This window comes from Cannabis sativa, chromosome 1 (assembly GCF_029168945.1).
Source record: "Cannabis sativa cultivar Pink pepper isolate KNU-18-1 chromosome 1, ASM2916894v1, whole genome shotgun sequence".
Taxonomy (NCBI): Eukaryota; Viridiplantae; Streptophyta; class Magnoliopsida; order Rosales; family Cannabaceae; genus Cannabis; species Cannabis sativa.
Window position 1 is genome coordinate 18,226,450 of NC_083601.1, and position 12,714 is coordinate 18,239,163.

The following is a 12,714-nucleotide window of genomic DNA, read 5'->3' on the forward strand; positions in this document are numbered from 1 at the left end:
AAACACATGCGCGAGAAATGTGACTTTTGAAAATTGTTGTATTTATTTTGTTGAATTCGAGAAGTAAATTTTTAGATCGTGTCGTTAGAAAAGAGTTCTCTACAAAATATATACTTATTTAATTTAAGAAAAAGACTAAAAAAGGCGGCAAGTAAGCGCGCTCTAAGTAACAGATTTTTAAGTCATTCTCTCTCTCTCTCTCTCTCTCTCTCTCTCTCTCTCTCTCTCTCTCTCTCTCTCTCTCTCTCTCTCTCTCTCTCTCTCTCTCTCTCTCTCTCTCTCTCTCTCTCTCTCTCTCTCTCTCTCTCTCTCTCTCTCCTCTTTTGGGTTTTGGAGTTCCTTTCCTCTTGTCGCTCTCCCTTTATTGGGTTTGGGATTTGGGGTGGGCACTGTGGGTCGACTAGGTGTAATATCTCGATAAGTCTAATAGTAAATAATTAGGGTTTATAATTATATTATGGGTTAATTAGGTAATAAGTGGGATTATGATCCTACTAATCTAGTTCAACATAAATTTTAAATTTGCTATAAGTGGATAAATAAGCATAATTTATAAATTATAGAGATTTATATGGTATATGTGAATGTAATATGAGTTACCGGTGTAATAAAAATATTTTTAGATTTGGCAACCTTGTAGACTCGATTGGGGGCCAGAAATATCATAACAGGTTTAACTGATAGAATTAATGGGAATTTTATGATAAATTGATAATACAAGTGGTTGGATAATTAGGAGTATGTGGGATTTAACTTAGTGTCCTAGAAATATAAATTTCTTAGTAGCTAAGAAATAATAAGATAATTATGAATAATAAAATTTTTATTAATAATATTTTATTATTAATATTATTATAATATTATATTTTTTATATAAACTCATCACGTTTATTATATATATATTATATTATAAGTTTATAACAGTAAAGGTAAATAAAACGAAACCCTCGATCGTTTTCTATCAAAACCATCTCCTTTTTATATTCATTTTCTTCAGTTTTCAATCCAAAACTTAGCGATCTAATCTCCGGTAGTAGCGGGATAGAAAATTCTCAGAACAGGAAAGCTTAAGGTAAAGTTTAATTTCGTTTTAAGTTTAAAACAATTAGTTTCGTATAGGAGTTTTGCAAATTAGAATAGTTATAAAGATTCTGACCTTATAGGATTGTTCTCGGGCAGTCATGAGACTAGTTCTGATGTTTTCTTGTAGAAATTGAGGTAATTTTGGGTTAGAAATTGAGTTTAGATCTTTTTATAACTTAAGTGTGAATACTAGCTTATTATTAAGTCCAAGTTTCTAGCTAATATGGATTCATACCGTCTATGGGTTCATATTGTCTATGGATTAAACAAACATTTATTTTGAGTCGAGTTAAAACCATCTCTGCCGAAGGACGATTTGATGGTTGTCTATCGAACAATTGAAGCATTATCTTCTTGTAGACATCAGTAGCCCCAAGTTGATTTATCTCAATCATCTTATCTTCACCATCTAGTTTCAATAGCTTGCTCAAAACAGTCTTCTTTTGCTGATCAGTACTGAACTTTGATGCACACTCATACAATATTACACCAATTGAAAACGTATCGGAGTTGGTAGAAATCTTGTATGTTTCTTCATATGCAAAATGGGTCAGAAGTATATGCCTCAGCTTGTTTGTAAAAATGCTTGTCATAAGAGCTGGAGATAATTTCTGTCACCTTTCTTGCTGCCATGAGAATAAAAGTATACAATACATTTTCAATTTCTTTAATTTAAGGGTGATACGAAGAAAATGAAGTAAACAAATAAACTTTACCTACATTAAAATCAGCCAAGCGGATATTGCATAGTCCAAAAATATATTATTTGGCCTAACATCCATATGAATTATGCCCCTCACATGGATGTGATGAAGAGCTTTTAAGAGTCCTTCAAAAAGCTTGACCATGTTACCTCTGTGAATACTGCTTATGATATCTCCGAGTGTCTCTTTACAGAGTTGCAATTGTATTTAGAGACAAGGAAGATGTGGGGCTGAGTCTCTTGCTCTCAATCATTTCATCTTCTTCTCAACCCAAAACTGAGAAAAAAAGAAAAGCTTAATTAGTAAAAAAAGAAAACAAAACATTTAACTTAATTATAAATTAAAACAATTGAACTATTTAGCTGTGTACCGAATAATATCTGATTATGTTTGGATGGTCCAACGAAGCTAAGAATTTATCCTCCCTACAAATAAATACCAATATTTAATAACAATAAAAATGTTATAGTATGCATTAATTTAATTTAATTTAAGAGTGTGTAACATTATTACCTTATACAATATTTAAAGTCGAAATCTTCAACCCCCTCAAGAATCGATACCTTTTTGATGGTGTATGGTGCTTTGTCCAAATTATTGTTACATTTAGTAACTACGGCAAAACCTCCTAAACCTTCATGAAATATGCACATATAAATTTTATTTTGTCGAGCAGATTGTAGAATGAGTAGAATGAAAACAAGGCAGTGCACATGAAAAATAATTCTCTACCAATTGATTAGCTATTTATAAACGCATTATTTGCATACATACTAATCTTATTTCTTATTCCCGACTCTTGTTGGGAAATTTTTTAATTTTTATGTATTTTTCGAATTTAGATCTGTATTAAAGTATTATCTATTTTATTACTTTATAGTTTACTCTTTCATTTTCTTTTAAATTTCAAAATTTCCTACTATTAAATTCACTACAATATTCAATTTCAAGGTGAATCAAATATATTTACATACATATAAACTAAATTTAACAACTATTTAACTATACTAACACTAACACACTTCTGATCGGTCGGTGCATCAAACATATTTGCATACATATAAACTAATTTTAACAACTATTTAACTATACTAAGACTAACACAGATCAGATCGGTCGGTGAATCAAACATCTTTGCATACATATAAACTAAGTTTAACAACTATTTAACTATACTAACACTAACACAGATCTGATCAGTCAGTGAATCAAACATATTTGCATACAAATAAAAATATTTACGGATTAGGATATGTGAGAAAAATTATATAAACACATATATATATATTTATATGTACATATAAAAAGTTTATAGTGATAGAGATACCTAAAACTTCTGTTTCACTGAATTCTGTTAGAAACCTGGATATTGTTCCAAATTCGTTGTACTTCAAACTAAGTTTATAAATTGGACATTCATTTTCTAGTTTGGTTGTCGGCGCCGACATGATGATCAATTGATATAGAGGGAGAGTGAGTGAGTGAGTTCAAACAATCGATCAAGATAGATATATATATATATATAGAGAGAGAGAGAGAGAGAGAGAGAGAATGAGTAGTAAAATGAAACTTGTGTAATACTCTGTTTATTTATAGTGATGTGCATGGAGCATGAGGCGTTAAACACATGCGCAAGAAATGTGATTTTTGAAAATGGTTGTATTTATTTTGTTGAATTCGAGGGAGTAAATTTTTAGATCGTGTCGTTAGAAAAGAGTTCTCTACAAAATATACACTTATTTAATTTAAGAAAAAGACTAAAAAAGGCGGCAAGTAAGCACGCTGTAAGTAACAGATTTTTAAGTCATTCTCTCTCTCTCTCTCTCTCTCTCTCTCTCTCTCTCTCTCTCTCTCTCTCTCTCTCTCTCTCTCTCTCTCTCTCTCTCTCTCTCTCTCTCTCCTCTTTTGGGTTTTGGAGTTCCTTTCCTCTTGTCGCTCTCTCTTTATTGGGTTTGGAATTTGGGGTAGGGACTGTGAGTCGGCTGGGTGTAATATCTCGATAAGCCTAATAATAAATAATTAGGGTTTATAATTATATTATGGGTTAATTAGTTAATAAGTGGGATTATGATCCTACTAATCTAGTTCAACATAAATTTTAAATTTTCTATAAGTGGATAAATAAGCATAATTTATAAATTATAGAGATTTATATGGTATATGTGAATGTAATATGAGTTACCGGTGTAATAAAAATATTTTTAGATTTGGCGACCTTGGAGACTCGATTGGGGGCCAAAAATATCATAACAGGCTTAACTGATAGAATTAATGGGAATATTATGATAAATTGATAATATAAGTGTTGGGATAATTAGGAGTATGTGGGATTTAATTTAGCGCCCTAGAAATATAAATTTCTTAGTGGCTAAGAAATAATAAGATAATTATGAACAATAAATTTTTTATTAATATTATTTTATTATTAATATTATTATATTATTATTATAATATTATATATTTTATATAAACTTATCAGATAAGTTTATTATATATATTATATTATAAGTTTATAACAGTAAACGTAAATGAAACGAAACCCTCGTTTTCTATCAAAACCGTCTCCTCTTTATATTCATTTTCTTCGGTTTTCAATCCAAAACTTAGCGATCAAGCCCTGATAGTAGCGGGATAGAAAATTCTCAAAACATGAAAGCTTAAGGTAAGGTTTAATTCAGTTTTAAGTTTAAAATAATTAGTTTTGTATAGGAATTTTTCAAATTAGAATAGTTATAAAGGTTCTTACCTTATAGGATTGTTCTCGAGCAATCATGAGACTAGTTCTGATATTTTCTTGCTGAAATTGAGGTAAATCTTAGAAGAATTCATTTATCTTAGTTAATATTCGATTAAATCTTCTTGGCTTGTTTGTTGCTATACTTGCACGATTGCGTTACATATTCTAATTTTGCTTCAAAATGGGAAGAGTTTTCTTTTATTTTTATGAGAGTTTTTGTGACTGCCCCTAAATGTTTACTTTACTGGTATAATGAGATTTTGGATAGCATGATAGAAAAAAAAAAAGAAGAAGAAGAAGAAGAAGAAGAAGAAAGACATGAATGAGTCACTTGAGATTCAAACATAATTTCCTTGTTATATCACCAGAAATATTTATGCACCTGCTCTCAATAATAAGTTTTCTTCTCTATTACTTGTTTTGTATTGTCATTTTTTATTCTCATTGTCTCCTTCACAAAGAAACCCTCTGCAAAGTCTCTCTACCTCCAGCACAACACTTTGAGGTAAAACAAAGATACTCCCCAGTAAGACTTATGGATAATGGTTAAACATGACTTGTTGTGGGTCAAATGGATTAATGCGATTTATTTGAAAGGATCAAATTTCTAAGATCCAGACTCAAGTTTTTTTTGTAGTTGAAATGGGGGAAATAAAAGAGAAGAGACGAGAAGAAATGATTTTTCTTTTCTGTTTGTTCCTCGAGTTGTTTCTTTCAATTTAGTATGATATTTTTCAATATTTTGTTTGTTTTAGTTCTTATGCTTCTACTTGTCTTGATACTGAATTAGGATGCCTCTGACAAATTACTGAAACTTTTGAGGTTAGCACTTATTCTGCTTTATCTCACCTTAGTTCTTCAAATAATTAAGTGAATAGGGACTTTAATACATCTTTGCAATAGTAATATAAGAATTTGTCCCTAGCTTCACACTCCAATTCCCTGAGTTGCAGAATATGTGGGATTTGATGCCTGATACAAACTTGTTAAAGGAGGTCCCAGAATCATACACATTTGAAACTGCCCTTGCTAATTTAATTGTAAGTGCTCGGTTCAGTTGAAAAAAAAATAAGACTTTAGCTGTTTGCGTAATTTTCTTGTCAACTTTGCATTTAATTCTCTTCTGTTCACAATATAAAAGAAAAAAGAAAAAAAAAATCATCAAAGACTTGTTAGGTATGACATTGATGTGATATTGTTATCATTGATACATGATTGGATCGCTTTGTAGTTTGTGGTTTTTAGGGAATTATTTATGGTTGTGCTAGTTGTATTTGCAACTTGATTGTTTTTTCTCTTTTTCGCTCTAACTTACTACGTAAGGGGATTGAATTTGAACTTGTAATACTATTAGTTTCCTAATGTACACGTGTCAGTTATAGTTAGGTATTGTTCAGTAAGTTAGTTATGTTAACTAACTCCTAGCTAGTCCTAGGATCTATATAAGTACCTAATTACCTACTGTATTAATGTTGTTGTAACAATACACACTCATAATATACAACACAAGATTCTTTTACTGTAATATATTGAACTTGGTGTTCAATGGCCAATCGACCTATGTCCATGTGAGCTCATCATGAGTGTTTGAGAGAGATCAATGCTAGACTTTGCATAATAAGTGGTATCAGAGCATTGGAGGAGGTATGTAATATCCTGATAAGTCTAATGGTAAATAATTAGGATTTATATTTATATTATGAGTTAATCAGGTAATAAGTGTATGATCCTACTAATTTATTTCAGCATAAAATTTAAGTTTTGCTATAAGTGAGTAAATAATCGTAATTTGTTAATTACGGAGATTTATATAGCATGTGTGAATGTAATATGAGCTATATGTGGAATAAAAATATTTTCAGGTTCGGCGACCCTGGAGACTCAATAAGTGAATATAAGCGTAATTTGTTAATTATGGGGATTTATTTAAAATACGTGGATATAATATGAGTTATTTGTGAAATAAAAATATTTTTAAGTTTGGCGACCTTGGAGACCCGATTGGAGGCCAAAAATATCACAACAGTTTTAGTTAGAAATATTAATGAGATTATTGGGATAAGTTGATTTTAGAAATATCGATATATTTTAGGGTACTCAAAGTTGGCCAAATACCTTAAAATAGAGATTTCTTAGTGACTAAGAAATAATAAGATAACTATTAATAATAAAGTTTTTATTAATATGTATAATAATATTATTATATTATTATTATTATTATATCTTACTATTATAAAAATGTGGCGTTGGTGTCTATAATTTGATTAACAATTTTACTTTTATTATATATCTACTATAACTATATTGAAGAATGCATAAATAAATAGATTTTATCTTTTCTATTTTGTCTTTTCTGCTATTATGTTTATTTACAAATTCATATGCTAAGTGTCTAGAATTTAATTAATAATTTTACCTTTATTATATATCTACTATAATTATATTGAAGAATGCATAAATAAATATAGATTTTATCTTTTCTATTTTATCTTTTATGTTATTGTTATTTTTATTTATAAATTTATATGCTAACATTGACTGTAAATTTTGTTTTATTGACTTATTTTACTTAATTTTTTTGATAAATAATTAAACAAATAAAATGTATTCTCACTTTATTAATTGCTAATGGAAAATTAAAGCATAAAAATGGATAAATATTTATATTTATAAATTTATTTTTATTTTATCATAAACTAAATTATTATATTAACGAAATATAATAATACATTGGATTGAATATAATAAATAGTAATTGATTGTTAATTTTAAAGTAATATTGTAGTATAAAATTAGTGTTCTTTGTTAATACATATTTCTTTTTTATTTTTAACTAATGTATTTATATTGGGGTTATCCGCTAAGAATTACGGTAGAGTAGTTTATGAATGTCTATGCGGTGGACTTGATTTTACCAAAGATGATGAGAACCTATATTCCCAACCGTTGGAGAGACTGTTTCTCATTTTGTGCAGAAGTAATTTATAAATCACAGGCTGAAACAGGAGAAATCAAAGGACATTACTTGAATATTACTGTGTAGTAATGGTATCTATACTGACTATACCAATTTTACCCCTAATAAAATTATAAAATTACAATAATAATAATATTTTTGAACTTCTCTCTTTATAGAAGTTTATCTTGTTTTATATCTATTAAATGACAACACACTTTTTAATAATACATAAACTATTATTATTATTATTATTATTATTATTATTATTATTATTATTATTATTATTATTATTATTATTATTATTTTGAAATAAAGTGTGGTAATGGTATTTTTTTTGGAGTGTGTGGTAATGGTATTTAGACTATTAATTGCTATTAGACACCAGTAGTGCATAGTACCTCCAGACATGTCACTTTGCGATTGGTCAATATAGACCGTTTAAAATTCTCAAGTTCGGTCACAATTTTAAAAATCTCGGTAGCGATAATAAAATTATAAAATTACAATAACACTAATATTTTAAAACTTTTCTCTTTATAGAAGTTTATCTTGTCTTGTATCTATTAAATGACAACACACTTTTTACTACAACATTATTACAAATCTTCTCTTAGTTTTTTTTTTAAATGATTACAGGTTAAAAATTTAATAATATATATCGTAGGAAGTTATTCTATGGTGCACTTCCTAAAAAGAATGTATTGATGTATCCCTTTTTAATTTTTTTTCATTGGTCGTGTACATAATGGTTGTTAAAGACATTCTGCAAAATTTTAAGAAATTCAAAATAATTTAGATTATAGAAAGGAGTGTTCAAACAATCTACAATATCTACTTTAATACTTGTCCTTTACTATTCTATCTCCAATATAATAATAAAATATATATTTTGCAACTTGTACTATAATTATAATACGATGTAAAAATGAAATTATATAAATTTTTGTTATGATTATTTGTAAAATAAAAATTAAACAAATTAAAATAGAGTAATTTGTAGTATAGATACGTAAATTTAATTTACAGTTGTAAATAAATACCTAAATTTATAATTTTGAAACTTTTTTATGTACCTGTCTGTTAAATATTAAGTAAATTGCCTCGTAGCAATTCCTGATTGGTCCAAGTTATTAAATTTTTATTTAAAAAAAATAGTTTAAATACACCAATAAGAAAATGACACGTTGATAATAAATTAATATATAATGGTCAGGTACCTATAGAGTTCCAGAAATATAACTTAGGTGTTATTACCGGCAAAAATTAAATTTAGGTATTTATTTACAACTAGGAGTTAAAGTTATATATTTATGTCACAAATTACTCATTAAAATATAAATAACATGAAACAAAGAGAGTGAAGCACGTGCATTGTGCACGTGCTAGAATCACCTAGATAAAACGAATCAGTTTCGTTTGATATATATATATAAATTAAGTTTTAAGATATAACAGTAGTAAAGAACGAACGACGAACGAAATCTTCGTTCTCCTTCCTTCGATAAAATCTTCTCCTCCTATATCCATTTTCTTCGATTTTCACTCCAAAACTTAGCGATATAAGTTTCGATAGTAGCAGGATAGAAAATCCTTGAAGAGGAAAAGCTTAAGGTATGGTTTAATTTCATTTTAAGTTTAAAAATAATTAGTTTCGTATAGGGGTTTTGTGAATTAGAATAGCTATGAAGGTTCTGACATAATAGGATTGTTCTCGGGTAGTCATGGGACTAGTTCCGATGTTTTCTTGTTGAAACTGAGGTGATTTTGGGTTAGAAATTGAGTTTGGAACTTTTTAAAGCTTAGTCCGAACGTTAATGGCGTTTTTCATTTAAGGGCTTGATTTTAATTTCTGTTACGTAAGGATGGTAATATTTATGGTATATATGTGCCCTGTGAAGTTTGGAGTGATTTGGATAAATTTTGGTAGTGTTTCGGTGGGTGCAAAAATTGGGATTTTCGAATTTATAGTTTTTAGAAATTCTTAAGAGATCAGAAATCGTATTTTTGTCATAACTTTTGACTCGGGTGTCCGTTTTAGACATTCTATATGCCGTTTCGAAGCTTGAGACGAGCTCTACAATGTGGTGTATAATTTAGAGCCAAAATATAAGTTTTATTTTAATGTATTTATACCGCAGGGTTTGGTAGAAAACCCTAGATTGTCTTATGTGAATATTAAGCAGTGTTTTGGGATAAACACTTATTGGTTTATCGTTGTTGTGACATAGGGCTAAGATCATCGAGGATAGTTCTCCACTTGGGTTGGCCGAAATATATGAACTTAGATTAAAGGTAAGAAAAGTATATTGTATTACATAGAACGTTGTATGTAATACATATAGTATTGTTATGAATTGATTAATATTAAGATATAGTTAATATTGTTATATAATGAAAAGACTAATTGGTTGAATATGGATAATGTGATGTTATTATGCATGTGATATATGGGCTCACCTGATTAGGTGATGCAATTTTCCTAACGTACTGGGCGTAAGTACGGGCGTCAGTGATATATGATGAGTACCGAGCGTAGGTACGAGCTCACCTGATTAGGTGATGCAATTTTCCTGGCAACGTACCGGGCATAAGTACAGGTGTCAGTGATATATAATGAGTACCGAGCGTAGGTACGAGCTCACCTGATTAGGTGATGCGATTTTCCTGACGACGAATCGAGCATAGGTACGGGCGTCAGTGACATATGATAAGTACCGGGTGTAGGTAAGGGCTTGTTTGATTAGACGATGCGATATTGGTGCCAGATTATGGCACGAGCTCACCTGATTAGGTGATCCAATTATATGATATATGGGTGCAGATTTTTGGCACAGGCTCACCTGATTAGGTGATGCAGTTATGTGACATATGGGTGTCAGGCTATGGCACGGGCTTGCTTGATTAGGCGATACAATACAAGATTATCAGATTAAAGCATCGACTTGCCTAATTAGGCAACGTGATGTTATGAAGATGGTTGTTTTATGAGGTAACATATATATTATTTATATGATTAAATGAATATGAATTCCATTATTGGTATAATAGTTTTGTATTATCAAATATCTGTATAATGATGTTTATTCGTAGCAGATGCCAGTAGTGATTTGGATTTCATCTTATGAACAATGTGTGATGGTTTGATTCTTATTGTGTATGAATGACAATATTCAAATAATAAATTATATGATTGTTATTATTACTTTTCTTGCTGAGTCCTTCTGACTCACGGGTGTTGTGTGGTGCAGGTAAAGGCAAAGAAAAGCTAGATCAACCATGAGGAGGCAGTCTTCTCCAGCAATGTACATATTGACCTCATTGGCCTGCGTGCTGAGTTTCCAGGAGTTGTTTTGGGCTGGCTGTATCTATTGTGTATTTTAATTTTGTGTTTAAATGGTTGTCGTATATATTTCTTTAGCAAAACTTTTTTTAACAGGGATCCCCGGAACACACTTTTTATGCCGTTATAATGTCCATTTTAGTATTTTATTTTAGTCAACTTTTTAATATTATCACGGTTTTTAATAATTAATTATTCTACCAGTATTAAAGTAGTTTATAAAATTACCCACGTGGCGTCCCTATAGATTAGGACGTTACAAGGTAGTTCGAAGTGAATTGTCTTGTTTCTTGTTCAAGAATTCAGTGAAAAACAAAGAAGATGGGCACTGCAAAGTATGATCTCGAGAAGTATACTGGAAAGAACGAGGACTTCGGTCTATGGCATGTGAAGATGAGGGCCATGTTGGTTCAATAAGGGCTTCAAGCAGCCCTACTGGAAGAGAAAGACTTGCCAACTTCGATGACAACAAAGGAGAAGACCGAGATGCTCAAAAAGGCTCATAGTGCCATGATTCTCAGTCTTAGTGATAAGGTGTTGCGTGAAGTTTCGAAGGAGAAAACAGCTTCCGGAGTCTGAAATTGGAAAGCTTATACATGACCAAGTCACTCGCAAACAGACTATTCTTGAAGTAGAAACTGTATGCATTCAAGATGACAGCAGGGAAAAGTGTGGAGGATCACTTAGACGAATTCAACAAGATCATTCTTGATCTTGAGAATATTGGAATTAAGATCGAAGACGAAGATCAAGCTATCACTGTTCTGAATTCATTGCCCACTGAATCATATGAATATTTTGTGGATACAATGATGTTTGGAAAGGAATCATTGACTCTTGAAGAAGTTCAGAAGGCTTTGATGTCAAAAGAGTTAAAGAAGAAATCTGAGCTAAAAAATTAAGTTGATGGAGATGGCTTATTTGTTCGAGGCAAGAATTCCAAGAAAGGGAGCAAGGAGCACACTGGACAGAACAAAGATCAAGGGAAATCAAATTCAAAGTTTAAAAGAAAGTGCTTCATCAGCAGCAAGACTACTCATCTTAGAAAAAATTGTCCAATTCTGAAAATCTACAACCGAAATCGATTAGGTGATGCAGAAGTGATTTCTGATGGTGATGACAGTGATGGATATGGTAGGGTTGTAGTTCTTGTAGTCTCATATGCAAATTCAAGAACTGGATGGGTGATGTACTCTGGATGTTCATTTCATGTATGTCCAGATAAATCATAATTCAGTGAATATCAAGCAATGGAAGGAGGGATTGTAAGATTATGAGATAATGGATCATGTCCTATCACTGGTTTGGGCAAAATCAAGTTACAACTTCATGGTGGAGGTGTTGCAGAATCGAAGCAAGTGAGACATGTTCCTGTTGGGTTTTGTGCCCTAAATAAAACCCATTTCAATATAATCAGATTTACTTATTAATAAAGATCAGAAATAATATTTTATGTTGCATGGTTCACATGATTTATTTCATGATTATATGTATATAATGTATGAATTCTATTTAAGTCCAGAACATATGAATTTGTTAATGATTATAGTGTTGTCAGCACAGTGGAATATAATCTTAATGATATGTTCGAAAGTTTATTCCCTGATTTGTCAGAACACTGGATTTAGACTGACATGGTATAATCAGCGATAGGTATTCTTACACCTTGGAAAAGTGTTATGTCCTTTCCAGGACATTGGCAAAGTTTACCAGTATCGAATGTATGGAGTATACATCGGAAGGGACCGATATTGAACTTTGATTAGATATATTAGAATTTACCGTAATATCTATTCAATTCAATATCACCTATTGATCCTAGATCAAATGATCTTAATCCTGATATGATTAGGTTCAATCTCAAGAGTGTTATTCGTGTTCTTTGATTTGT

At 30.4% G+C, this 12,714-nt stretch overlaps 1 long non-coding RNA gene across 4 annotated transcripts; it reads left to right on the top strand.

Annotated features, from left to right (window-relative positions):
* Window positions 1-4,259: 4,259 nt before the first annotated feature.
* LOC115705112 (uncharacterized) lies at window positions 4,260-12,279 on the top strand. Of its 4 annotated transcripts, XR_009684679.1 has the most exons (8): window positions 4,266-4,449; window positions 4,541-4,595; window positions 5,315-5,346; window positions 5,478-6,168; window positions 9,712-9,775; window positions 9,949-10,207; window positions 10,305-10,472; window positions 10,732-12,279. It is a non-coding gene; the product is annotated as an uncharacterized LOC115705112 (long non-coding RNA). The 4 variants fall into 4 exon arrangements; XR_009684678.1 differs by having other exon boundaries at window positions 4,260-4,449; window positions 5,315-6,168; XR_009684680.1 differs by lacking the exons at window positions 4,541-4,595; window positions 5,315-5,346 and having other exon boundaries at window positions 4,267-4,449.
* Window positions 12,280-12,714: the final 435 nt, after the last annotated feature.